General features: G+C 46.7%; 1 long non-coding RNA gene across 1 annotated transcript; it reads right to left on the bottom strand.

Annotated features, from left to right (window-relative positions):
- Positions 1–388: 388 nt before the first annotated feature.
- On the bottom strand, positions 389–11,649 carry LOC140111510 (uncharacterized). The gene is made up of 2 exons (XR_011852048.1): positions 7,466–11,649; positions 389–7,172 (listed from the first exon to the last, which is right to left on the bottom strand). It is a non-coding gene; the product is annotated as an uncharacterized lncRNA (long non-coding RNA).
- Positions 11,650–13,343: the final 1,694 nt, after the last annotated feature.

Raw genomic sequence — 13,343 nt, 5'->3', positions numbered from 1 at the left:
CAATGGATAAAAGTGAATCTGGAATGAGTTTTTGTAATTAGCAACAAGGAGAAGAGGAAGACAGAAATAAGAACCGATACCTTTATTAGCCTACAACTAACAATTCCTCATTGATACTTACAATTTAACTGGGTGGACTGCTATGCGGCTTTATATCTGGACATTATTTATAGTGTGGTCAGTTACCATTATAAATCAAAACAAGGCTGAAAACTGGTGGTTGGAGGCATATACCGTAGATGGGTGAGTGCCGTTGTTAGGGTAGGATTCAATACATCCTCTTTTAGTGTGCGTTGGCTGCGTGTTTCTAATCAATAAGCATGTGTGCACATCATAAGAAATTAATTCAGACACATTTGCTGATTTAAATCTCACTCATGCGATCATGGCCATGGCAAATCTGCACTGCTAGAACTTTATTTGGTTTCACAAAACTATATAGAAATTATGGAAGAAGCAGAAGGGGCGGAGAATTCCCAGCTCATGTAGTCTCTTGATTGGAGAACTTCCTTGCTGTTGCTTATTGACGTCAGGATTGAAATCTTGTTGACATTCTTTAGCCTTAATTGTTTTCATTAGGATCACGATGCCGGCGCCATCTTATAATGAAGTCTCTGTTACAATGATTTTAGGAAAATAGAACAAGTAGAAATGACAGGATTTGATCTATCAGCAGGTTCACCTTAACAGTCCCCCCTAAATCCTGGAATTTCTCTCAGCTACTCTTAGTCTAGAAGGACCTACAGATCTGCCCATATGTGCATCGTTCACCTCTTCACCAGTTGGATGACAGCAGACCCCTTGTTGGGTGTGCCCCCATTTAGTGGACTTTCACATATGGGAATCAAATCTCTACTCTACCTCTCCCTACTCCAGGGGGCTGTTTGATATGTTTCAGGGGTGGTTGATCTTAGAGGGATATCTTCATTATGCAAATTTAGGTAACTTGAGTAAGGGGTCTTTGGCTTGTCTAACTACTGATACCCATGATACTTGGTGGACTTGATGAGGGGGACCACATAACACATAATAAGTGACAAGAGCAAAATCACAATCCCCAATATCACCCCCACTTACAGGAAACCCTTCCAATCCCCCAACTACAAAGTGAAGGATATAGCGTCCACTTCCGAGTTTCTCTTGGGTTCCCTGGACAGTCCTTCAATCTTTTCAAGAGCATGGGTAATGGATCCAACGGGGGCGATGTCATCCGGGATGTAACAAGCCACTCCCACCATCTTACAGACTCCTCCCTTCTCAGCAAGGGTCATGTCCAAAGCCGTGCGGTTCTGGGAAGCATCTCCGATATAATTCACAAATCTCTGTTGATTACAATAAAAACAGTTACCCAACCAACATCTTTGCTCATAGCTCTCTGGGGAATAATGGACTCTAGACCTGCCCATATCTGATTGTGGGCCTTGTACTCATCTGGGACCCCCCTTGGTGCTCCCACTGTATCTATATAAACGTTGTCATATAGGTGCTTCTCTCAGACCTCCAGAATCCTTTGGGATTCTCTACCTTTTCTTATGTGTCCGATCAACCTTATCCCTGGGGATCACGAGGAAGGGATGCACAAATCTTATCACAGTACACTCACCTTCCCAGCCTCTAGACCTGACTCTCCTATCCCCACAAATCCAGTACACATCAGACACTGCTAATACAGGGTTACTTGTGCTGTCAATGTTAAAGAAGGTCATTGTCTTGTTGCTCCAACCGTAGGTAAAGTCTCCTACCCTGGGGGCATCCTGGTCACCCCTATAGATACAGTGATAGTCATGGTTGGGGTGTCCCTGAGCATACAGTCAGTCAGAAGAAACCAGCTAGCAAGAAGAATAGGTTAATCTGCAATAGAAAGCGTGGAAGCATGCTGACTTCCCTCTAGCTTCACAGACGTGGCACTGGTCAGCAGGACTTGGAAAGGACCATCATAGCAAGGCTAAAGACTCTCTCTCTGGTGTCTCTTCACCACCACGTAGTCTCCAGGCTTCAGGTTATGCATCCTGAGCTCTCTGTCTGCATCTGAAAAAGGAATCAGAAACACTTTTGCCGACCTTTTTCAAGGCCTGGCTCAACTGTGGCATGTTCCACCTGGTTCCCTGCCATCATCTCTAGGGTCTGTGGGAAGTAGGGGCCTAGTCTGGGTGCACAGCCAAAAAGTACTTCAAAGGGGGACAATCCCATCTTTCTGTTGGGTGTGGTCCTAACTGAATGGTGGGCAGCAGGAAAGCACTCGCACCATGGTTTCCCTGTTTCTTCCATGGCCTCCCGGATCTCTAACTTAAGAGTGCTGTTTAAAGTATCTCAAACGCACCACTAACTTGGGAAGGGTAAGGGGTGTGCAGGGCCTGTTCTACACCCAGGAGGGACAAGGTTTCAGGTCTTTACCTGTCCAGTGAAGTGGGTTCTGCGACCGGACTCTATGGTCTCTGGAAGTCCAAACCTGCAGAAAAATCTCACTCACCACCTTCTTGGCTGCAGCTCTGGCAGTAGCCTTGGTCATGGGAGAAGCTTCTGGCCACCCTGGAAAGAGATCAATGCACACAGGCACGTACTCCTATGTACCACTTTTTGGTAGCTGGATAAAATCCATCTGCAGTCTTTGGAAGGGATACAGCAGCTTGGGTGTCACCTTCTGTGGGGACTTTACCACCTTACCCGGGCTGTGGCGGGCACAGACTATAAAGGCTTTCACTAGTCTAGTGACAGGGGTAGTAATGCCCGGGGCAAACCACTTGCGGTTTATGAGCACTAGCATGGCCATTTGAAATATGTGTGTGTGTCCGTGGGCTACTTGACTTACTGTCGGGTGCAGGGCTCCGGCCAGGCACACCCTCTCTCCCAGCATCCAGGTCCCATCGGCATCTGGGCTCCAGCATTCCTCCACACTTCCTTCACTTCTGATGACACTCGGGCCACCAGGGACTGGAACACCTGTGGATCAAACTTTTAGCTCAGAACTCCCCGCTGAGACTTCAGGACAGTCTATGTGCTCCATCTGTGCAGCTGCCTTCGCCATCCCGTCAGCCACATACTTGCCCTTGGCTTGTGGAGTTACCAAATTGTGTGTGCTTTTAGTTTTACTATCCTCACCTCTTATGGAAGTAAGAGAGCATCCATGAGCTCTTTAACCAGCGTGCCATGCTTAAAGGGGGTCCCTGCAGAGGTGAGGAAATCTCTAGCCTTCCATAAGGGTTCATAGTCGTGTTTAGACCCCAGAACTATACCTTGAGTATAGATGTTCGCCCTTTTACCTTCCACCAGCTGTAGCACTTCCCTGAGTGCCGTCACTTCACCTCCTGCGCTGACCTGTGTGGAGGGAGTGGTTCTGCTTGTACTACCTCATGTGCGCCACGGACCACTGTATATCCAGTGTAGAACCGTCTGTCTTCTCCTGCAGACCTGGAGCCATCTATGAGAAAAAAACTCAACATCTGGGTTAATCACCCTTCTCTCCCCCCTCTCTGAATCCTGGACGACTGGTGATACGCCAAATGAAGGATTCAGAGCTGTGCACCTTATGAGTGTATCCTGGGGCATCAGGAGTGCACACTGGAGTCTGAGCTGTCTAGCCTTTGCTCAGATGCTTGGGCTGGACTTGGGTGAGGACACTGTGCAAGGTATGTGGGGTTTGCACTGTAACTGAGTGGTCTAGGATCTAGGATCAACTCACTGGCCTTGGTGAGCAGATTGCTGGCTGCAGCTACTGACACATGAGGGGCTCCCCTCACGACTGAGTCTAACCGGGCCTAATAACGGGCCACTTGGGAGGCCACCACGTTCCTGGGCTAGGACACCTGTGGCCTAGATACTCCGTGCAAAATAAAATAAAAGGTCTGGTTCAGTGGCATGTGCTTAGGGCCGGGGCAGACAGGATTTGCCAGCTTAGGGCTATGGAATGCATCAATTGCCTCCTGACTAAGGGCAAATGGGGAAGAGGCAATTCAGTCAGAAAAGGGGCAGCATTGGGCTGGAGGCAGCAGACCTTTATCCTAGGCCTCTAGGAGCTGGCCAGTCCTAGAAACATGTGAAGAGGCTTAGGGCCTCAGGGCAGGGGCACATTCTGGACTGCCAGCTAATATTAATACTGCATACTAACAATACTTTAAGTGACTGATAACTAGCTCGGACTATCTGTATGGGACAGATTTGGCAAGCTCTGTGTAGCGCTGCGTAATCTGTGTGCGCTATATAAATAAAGGAATTAACTAATTAATTATTGATTTCAATGGATAAAAGTGAATCTGGAATGAGTTTTTGTAATTAGCAACAAGGAGAAGAGGAAGACAGAAATAAGAACCGATACCTTTATTAGCCTACAACTAACAATTCCTCATTGATACTTACAATTTAACTGGGTGGACTGCTATGCGGCTTTATATCTGGACATTATTTATAGTGTGGTCAGTTACCATTATAAATCAAAACAAGGCTGAAAACTGGTGGTTGGAGGCATATACCGTAGATGGGTGAGTGCCGTTGTTAGGGTAGGATTCAATACATCCTCTTTTAGTGTGCGTTGGCTGCGTGTTTCTAATCAATAAGCATGTGTGCACATCATAAGAAATTAATTCAGACACATTTGCTGATTTAAATCTCACTCATGCGATCATGGCCATGGCAAATCTGCACTGCTAGAACTTTATTTGGTTTCACAAAACTATATAGAAATTATGGAAGAAGCAGAAGGGGCGGAGAATTCCCAGCTCATGTAGTCTCTTGATTGGAGAACTTCCTTGCTGTTGCTTATTGACGTCAGGATTGAAATCTTGTTGACATTCTTTAGCCTTAATTGTTTTCATTAGGATCACGATGCCGGCGCCATCTTATAATGAAGTCTCTGTTACAATGATTTTAGGAAAATAGAACAAGTAGAAATGACAGGATTTGATCTATCAGCAGGTTCACCTTAACAGTCCCCCCTAAATCCTGGAATTTCTCTCAGCTACTCTTAGTCTAGAAGGACCTACAGATCTGCCCATATGTGCATCGTTCACCTCTTCACCAGTTGGATGACAGCAGACCCCTTGTTGGGTGTGCCCCCATTTAGTGGACTTTCACATATGGGAATCAAATCTCTACTCTACCTCTCCCTACTCCAGGGGGCTGTTTGATATGTTTCAGGGGTGGTTGATCTTAGAGGGATATCTTCATTATGCAAATTTAGGTAACTTGAGTAAGGGGTCTTTGGCTTGTCTAACTACTGATACCCATGATACTTGGTGGACTTGATGAGGGGGACCACATAACACATAATAAGTGACAAGAGCAAAATCACAATCCCCAATATCACCCCCACTTACAGGAAACCCTTCCAATCCCCCAACTACAAAGTGAAGGATATAGCGTCCACTTCCGAGTTTCTCTTGGGTTCCCTGGACAGTCCTTCAATCTTTTCAAGAGCATGGGTAATGGATCCAACGGGGGCGATGTCATCCGGGATGTAACAAGCCACTCCCACCATCTTACAGACTCCTCCCTTCTCAGCAAGGGTCATGTCCAAAGCCGTGCGGTTCTGGGAAGCATCTCCGATATAATTCACAAATCTCTGTTGATTACAATAAAAACAGTTACCCAACCAACATCTTTGCTCATAGCTCTCTGGGGAATAATGGACTCTAGACCTGCCCATATCTGATTGTGGGCCTTGTACTCATCTGGGACCCCCCTTGGTGCTCCCACTGTATCTATATAAACGTTGTCATATAGGTGCTTCTCTCAGACCTCCAGAATCCTTTGGGATTCTCTACCTTTTCTTATGTGTCCGATCAACCTTATCCCTGGGGATCACGAGGAAGGGATGCACAAATCTTATCACAGTACACTCACCTTCCCAGCCTCTAGACCTGACTCTCCTATCCCCACAAATCCAGTACACATCAGACACTGCTAATACAGGGTTACTTGTGCTGTCAATGTTAAAGAAGGTCATTGTCTTGTTGCTCCAACCGTAGGTAAAGTCTCCTACCCTGGGGGCATCCTGGTCACCCCTATAGATACAGTGATAGTCATGGTTGGGGTGTCCCTGAGCATACAGTCAGTCAGAAGAAACCAGCTAGCAAGAAGAATAGGTTAATCTGCAATAGAAAGCGTGGAAGCATGCTGACTTCCCTCTAGCTTCACAGACGTGGCACTGGTCAGCAGGACTTGGAAAGGACCATCATAGCAAGGCTAAAGACTCTCTCTCTGGTGTCTCTTCACCACCACGTAGTCTCCAGGCTTCAGGTTATGCATCCTGAGCTCTCTGTCTGCATCTGAAAAAGGAATCAGAAACACTTTTGCCGACCTTTTTCAAGGCCTGGCTCAACTGTGGCATGTTCCACCTGGTTCCCTGCCATCATCTCTAGGGTCTGTGGGAAGTAGGGGCCTAGTCTGGGTGCACAGCCAAAAAGTACTTCAAAGGGGGACAATCCCATCTTTCTGTTGGGTGTGGTCCTAACTGAATGGTGGGCAGCAGGAAAGCACTCGCACCATGGTTTCCCTGTTTCTTCCATGGCCTCCCGGATCTCTAACTTAAGAGTGCTGTTTAAAGTATCTCAAACGCACCACTAACTTGGGAAGGGTAAGGGGTGTGCAGGGCCTGTTCTACACCCAGGAGGGACAAGGTTTCAGGTCTTTACCTGTCCAGTGAAGTGGGTTCTGCGACCGGACTCTATGGTCTCTGGAAGTCCAAACCTGCAGAAAAATCTCACTCACCACCTTCTTGGCTGCAGCTCTGGCAGTAGCCTTGGTCATGGGAGAAGCTTCTGGCCACCCTGGAAAGAGATCAATGCACACAGGCACGTACTCCTATGTACCACTTTTTGGTAGCTGGATAAAATCCATCTGCAGTCTTTGGAAGGGATACAGCAGCTTGGGTGTCACCTTCTGTGGGGACTTTACCACCTTACCCGGGCTGTGGCGGGCACAGACTATAAAGGCTTTCACTAGTCTAGTGACAGGGGTAGTAATGCCCGGGGCAAACCACTTGCGGTTTATGAGCACTAGCATGGCCATTTGAAATATGTGTGTGTGTCCGTGGGCTACTTGACTTACTGTCGGGTGCAGGGCTCCGGCCAGGCACACCCTCTCTCCCAGCATCCAGGTCCCATCGGCATCTGGGCTCCAGCATTCCTCCACACTTCCTTCACTTCTGATGACACTCGGGCCACCAGGGACTGGAACACCTGTGGATCAAACTTTTAGCTCAGAACTCCCCGCTGAGACTTCAGGACAGTCTATGTGCTCCATCTGTGCAGCTGCCTTCGCCATCCCGTCAGCCACATACTTGCCCTTGGCTTGTGGAGTTACCAAATTGTGTGTGCTTTTAGTTTTACTATCCTCACCTCTTATGGAAGTAAGAGAGCATCCATGAGCTCTTTAACCAGCGTGCCATGCTTAAAGGGGGTCCCTGCAGAGGTGAGGAAATCTCTAGCCTTCCATAAGGGTTCATAGTCGTGTTTAGACCCCAGAACTATACCTTGAGTATAGATGTTCACCTCCTGCGCTGACCTGTGTGGAGGGAGTGGTTCTGCTTGTACTACCTCATGTGCGCCACGGACCACTGTATATCCAGTGTAGAACCGTCTGTCTTCTCCTGCAGACCTGGAGCCATCTATGAGAAAAAAACTCAACATCTGGGTTAATCACCCTTCTCTCCCCCCTCTCTGAATCCTGGACGACTGGTGATACGCCAAATGAAGGATTCAGAGCTGTGCACCTTATGAGTGTATCCTGGGGCATCAGGAGTGCACACTGGAGTCTGAGCTGTCTAGCCTTTGCTCAGATGCTTGGGCTGGACTTGGGTGAGGACACTGTGCAAGGTATGTGGGGTTTGCACTGTAACTGAGTGGTCTAGGATCTAGGATCAACTCACTGGCCTTGGTGAGCAGATTGCTGGCTGCAGCTACTGACACATGAGGGGCTCCCCTCACGACTGAGTCTAACCGGGCCTAATAACGGGCCACTTGGGAGGCCACCACGTTCCTGGGCTAGGACACCTGTGGCCTAGATACTCCGTGCAAAATAAAATAAAAGGTCTGGTTCAGTGGCATGTGCTTAGGGCCGGGGCAGACAGGATTTGCCAGCTTAGGGCTATGGAATGCATCAATTGCCTCCTGACTAAGGGCAAATGGGGAAGAGGCAATTCAGTCAGAAAAGGGGCAGCATTGGGCTGGAGGCAGCAGACCTTTATCCTAGGCCTCTAGGAGCTGGCCAGTCCTAGAAACATGTGAAGAGGCTTAGGGCCTCAGGGCAGGGGCACATTCTGGACTGCCAGCTTTCTTCCCTCTGTCAGGTATCTGCCTGTGGCTGAGAAGCAGTGGCCTAGGAAGACCACCTTCTCCTGGCAGTACTGGAGCTTATCTCTGGAAACTTTGTAACCCTTCTGGAACAGAAAACACATAAGGTCAATAAATGCATCCTGGCAAACAAAAACAGTAGGTCATCGGCATACTGGAAAGGAGAACATCCAGTAAGGGGCAGTCTGTCAGTCTACTACCTGTAGGGCCGTGGGGTACTGGCTGGGTGAGTTTTACCCCCCTTGTGGGAATCTACATCAGATATACTGGAATACTGAACTGGTAAAGGCAAATAGGTACTGGCAATTTTCATGCAGGGGCACAGAGAGGAAAACATTTGCCAAATCAATAACCATGAATAATATATCACCCTCAGGGACTGCTGCCAGTTTGGGCTAGGGACCACTTATTGGCAGCTTGGAGGTCATATACCATCCTACAGGTATCCAGCTGTTCTTTCTGGGTCTTTTCCTTGACCGGGAATGGGCTAAAATCATCATCGGGCTAGCAGTGGAGAGTCACACATCAGTTTTACAATGAAAGGCGATAACTCTGTTTGGGGGGGGCCGTTCAGAAGGGGGACTGTTCTCGCTGACATCCCTGTCCATTACCACCACCCCTTGCCCTGCCCTGTTGGGGGCGTCTCCGCCACTCACTATAGTAATGTCTCCTCCCCACCGTCGAAAACACGCCCACTTGGGTCGGTCGGTTGAGACTATTGGAAATGTTGTCAGTGTCACTTTGCCGTGGTCTGTGAAACTGGTCTCTGTTTCCCTCTGGCTTTCAGTCACAATCTTATCAATCCCTGTATACGCAAATCTGGTAGAGATGTCTCCAGTCCGTTAACACCTTTGGTAACAACCCACTACACTACACTGTCAGGTCATTCCCCATGTGTCCCAAAGCTGCAAACCGTTCCCATGGGAATCTTCCATTACCGTGTGCGTCTCCGCTTTATCTCATCCAGACATATAGGATTCTCTTAACTATCTATAAACTTCTAGCCAGACTCTAACATCTCAACAAAATCCAGGTACACTTATGTTGTTGTTTTTTTTTTTTTTTTTGTTTGTTTTTTTAGTCATAAAAGGAATAAAAGTCAGTCATAGGCTCTGTAATACAGTTGGGGGGCTTGTTCTTGCTTAGTCTGTTCATGGGGTACACAGGAAGACATCACATCATACTGTATTCTTGTTCCACAACCAAATAAACTCCTTCAAGTCTTTTTTAGATTGTCAGGGAGAAGTCTAAGCGCAGCGATCTGCCCCCTTCTGTAAACAACTTCAGCTTACTGTAGCGTCAAGGTCAGAACAGAACACAAAGTGATAACACAGCTCAGACAGAGCCCTAGATTTTTGGAGAACTTCAGCGTCAAGGCCATGTACATGTCTTCACAAAACAAAACGCAGCTCCAACAGCCCCCACCCTTTTGTTAACCCCTTACATGCCAGAAAGCAGATACCAGAGACATTGTAACACTTTTTATAGTAATTTTTCTCTAATTGTCGGGATCAATAAATTTTAATAATACTCAAATAAACAACATCCCTCACTTCAAGACCCCTAGCAGACGCCCCAAGCATGGTCAGCTGTTATCCTCCAAAGCCCCACAACAGCTTTTATGGTTGCCAGCAGCAATCAACTTTCAGGGACTTGAAGGGAATATAACTTAAAATGGCCACCACTGAAAAATAAACTGACTTAAGATGGCCGCCACTGAAGAATGGTAGGGCGTGTCATCTTCTCTAACCACCAGATACAGGGGTGGAGTCTGGATTACAGGGGCCATTTTTCACTCCAAGTAAAATATAATTAAATCTCTTTTTCTCAAATTCTTTCCACATCAAAAACTTTTAAATGTCCCTTATCACCTGTCTCTTTCTTAAACGGCACTCTGAAGGATCCCTGTCACTCTGTCCTGGTCCGTCAGTCAAAGTTAGAGGTTCTCAGAGTCTGTTTGCATGCTTACAAGTTGTACAATCATCAGATCCTCTAACACATCCCAAAACTCTCAAACCTTCATTATTACTTTTTATTTCACCGCAAACCTGTTCCATTAAGTCAAATTGGACTTTTCCAACAGTCCTACTTAATTCATCCTACTTGACTCAACAACCTTCTCTCTACTTACATCAAGCCAATCTTCTGTCTACCTCATTTTTCCCTTCTTTGCACTGAACTATCGCTAGCGCACCAGTGGTTCCCTCTGGGAGGACGTCCTTTCTATTCCGAAACCGCAGCATAATTTGTCTGAGACCCTTACCGTGCAGCTGCTCACGGCTTAAGGGTTGACCTTCAAGCTCCCCGATCACCAGTTATAGAGACTTAGCTCACTGCGTGTCGGTTAGAGGTTTATCAGAAGGTCCCCGCTTAACGATCTCCCTTTTTCTCCTAATTCCTGTCAAATCCCCAGACACCCGTTCTTTACCCGTTCTCCTATTCTGGCGGCCTATGTTTGGCGGGCAAACATCCGTCCTTTTTCTCCTTATTCTGGCGGCCTATGTCTGTGTGCAGACATCCGTCCTTTTTCTCCTAATTCTAACGGCCATATGTCTGATCTTCACTGCGGCTTCGCTACACTCCTCTCTATATGAACTTCGAACGTCCTCCCCCTCCCTTTCTGTTCTGGCTCAGCAAAGCGCATACACACAGCAGCCAAGGCACTTCTCATACAGAGCTATATAACAATTCAGACCCCGATGCAGGACACCAGGTGGCTATACATATTTACCCTCCAATCCCAGCTGTCTACAGCCACAGGTATCACCACTCCCCGAGTCACAGGCAAGTAGCAGAATATATGTAATCTGAAACTTACCGTGATCGTGGGATGATCAGACCCAGTCGGGAAATGGTGACCCCAAGACTGCAAATGGTGCTGGAACGAGGGGGCGTCCTGGTCGTCCTGATCGCAAAATCTCAGCAGTGCCTCCAATGTTAGGGTAAGATTCAATACATCCTCTTTTAGTGTGCGTTGGCTGCGTGTTTCTAATCAATAAGCATGTGTGCACATCATAAGAAATTAATTCAGACACATTTGCTGATTTAAATCTCACTCATGCGATCATGGCCATGGCAAATCTGCACTGCTAGAACTTTATTTGGTTTCACAAAACTATATAGAAATTATGGAAGAAGCAGAAGGGGCGGAGAATTCCCAGCTCATGTAGTCTCTTGATTGGAGAACTTCCTTGCTGTTGCTTATTGACGTCAGGATTGAAATCTTGTTGACATTCTTTAGCCTTAATTGTTTTCATTAGGATCACGATGCCGGCGCCATCTTATAATGAAGTCTCTGTTACAATGATTTTAGGAAAATAGAACAAGTAGAAATGACAGGATTTGATCTATCAGCAGGTTCACCTTAACACCGTCTTTGGTGGTGGACTTTGGAAGTGTTTGGCTTCTCACCACCAGGTTAATATCAGTATAGTAAATTAGTAATACCTTGAGTACAAAGTAGAAGAGACTACGTTCCATATTTCTACAGAACAAATCCTATGCGTAAACCGATATGTAAATGTTTTATGGGTAAATTAGGTGCCTCCCCCCTTTTAAGGAGAAAGGTTCTGGCCCTTCAGGGGGGTGGGGGGGAATGTTTCTTTTTTTTTCCTCGTTTTAAATGTCGGTAAGAATAATCTCCTGGAATATATATTATAGCGATTAAAAAGATGTGCCATATTCGATCTGCTACAAAAACATCTTCCAGCAATTGTATGTATCTTCGAGATGCACTTGACTAAGGACACAATTAACAGAGTGAAGAAAAAATGGAAGGTTGGGATACCATTCATTTGGGAGCAGTTGCTTGAGTGGTGTTCCAGTGCTGACACATTTTAAGATCAACTTTATTCCATTGGAGTGTAATATTGACAAGCAAGGTAAATATACTTTTCTTTATTGGGAGTTAGAAGGGAAGAGAGTTGTTTTGGCTTTCATATACACTCGCCGGCCACTTTATTAGGTACACCATGCTAGTAACGTGTTGGACCCCCTTTTGCCTTTAGAACTGCCTCAATTCTTCGTGGCATAGATTCAACAAGGTGCTGGAAGCATTCCTCAGAGATTTTGGTCCATATTGACATGATGGCATCACACAGTTGCCGCAGATTTGTCGGCTGCACATCCATGATGCGAATCTCCCGTTCCACCACATGCTCTATTGGATTGAGATCTGGTGACTGTGGAGGCCATTTGAGTACAGTGAACTCATTGTCATGTTCAAGAAACCAGTCTGAGATGATTCCAGCTTTATGACATGGTGCATTATCCTGCTGAAAGTAGCCATCAGATGTTGGGTACATTGTGGTTATAAAGGGATGGACATGGTCAGCAACAATACTCAGGTAGGCTGTGGCGTTGCAACGATGCTCAAGGGGCCCAAAGATTGCCAAGAAAATATTCCCCACACCATGACACCACCACCACCAGCCTGAACCGTTGATACAAGGCAGGATGGATCCATGCTTTCATGTTGTTGACGCCAAATTCTGACCCTACCATTCAAATGTTGCAGCAGAAATCGAGACTCATCAGACCAGGCAACATTTTTCCAATCTTCTGCTGTCCAATTTCGATGAGCTTGTGCATATTGTAGCCTCAGTTTCCTGTTCTTAGCTGAAAGGAGTGGCACCCGGTGTGGTCTTCTGCTGCTGTAGCCCATCTGCTTCAAAGTTCGACGTACTGTGCATTCAGAGATGCTCTTCTGCCTACCTTGGTTGTAACGGGTGGCAATTTGAGTCACTGTTGCCTTTCTATCAGCTCGAACCAGTCTGCCCATTCTCCTTTGACCTCTGGCATCAACAAGGCATTTCCGCCCACAGAACTGCCGCTCACTGGATGTTTTTTCTTTTTCGGACCATTCTCTGTAAACCCTAGAGATGGTTGTGCGTGAAAATCCCAGTAGATCAGCAGTTTCTGAAATACTCAGACCAGCCCTTCTGGCACCAACAACCATGCCACATTCAAAGGCACTCAAATCACCTTTCTTCCCCATACTGATGCTCGGTTTGAACTGCAGGAGATTGTCTTGACCATGTCTACATGCCTAAATGCACT

The sequence above is a fragment of the Engystomops pustulosus genome, unplaced genomic scaffold (assembly GCF_040894005.1).
Source record: "Engystomops pustulosus unplaced genomic scaffold, aEngPut4.maternal MAT_SCAFFOLD_481, whole genome shotgun sequence".
NCBI classification, from domain to species: Eukaryota; Metazoa; Chordata; class Amphibia; order Anura; family Leptodactylidae; genus Engystomops; species Engystomops pustulosus.
Note: the sequence above shows the minus strand (reverse complement) of the source record. Positions and strands in the feature narration are given on the sequence as shown.